General features: G+C 47.4%; 1 protein-coding gene across 1 annotated transcript in view; it reads right to left on the minus strand.

Moving 5' to 3' along the window:
• PSMD8 (proteasome 26S subunit, non-ATPase 8) overlaps window positions 1–359 on the minus strand; it is an 8,160-nt gene that overhangs the window by 5,656 nt on the left and 2,145 nt on the right. The window lies entirely within an intron of this gene.

Genomic DNA, 359 nt, shown 5'->3' on the forward strand with positions numbered 1-359 from the left:
CTGCTGGGCTCTGGGGATCCTTCCTCCTCAGCCTTCCGAGTAGCCGGAATTACAGGCATGCGCTACCACGCCCGGCTGATTATTTTATTTTATTGTAGAGATAAGGCCACCGAGCCCGGCTTAATAACTTTTTTTTTAAGCATACGGGGTACAATTAAGGATTAGGTATACAAATGTTCATTATGCAGGTACCCTTGTTGATGAGATATGCCCCTCTACAACAAGTTTTTAAAAATTAAAAATTAAAAAATTGGCCGGGCTCGGTGGCTCAGCCTGTAATCCCAGCACTTTGGGAGGCCAAGGTGAGTGGATTGCCTGAGCCCGTGGGTTCGAGACTCACCTGGGCAACTTGGTGAGAC

The sequence above is a fragment of the Carlito syrichta genome, unplaced genomic scaffold (assembly GCF_000164805.1).
Source record: "Carlito syrichta isolate Samal-C Ts95f unplaced genomic scaffold, Tarsius_syrichta-2.0.1 Scaffold316389, whole genome shotgun sequence".
Classification (NCBI taxonomy): Eukaryota; Metazoa; Chordata; class Mammalia; order Primates; family Tarsiidae; genus Carlito; species Carlito syrichta.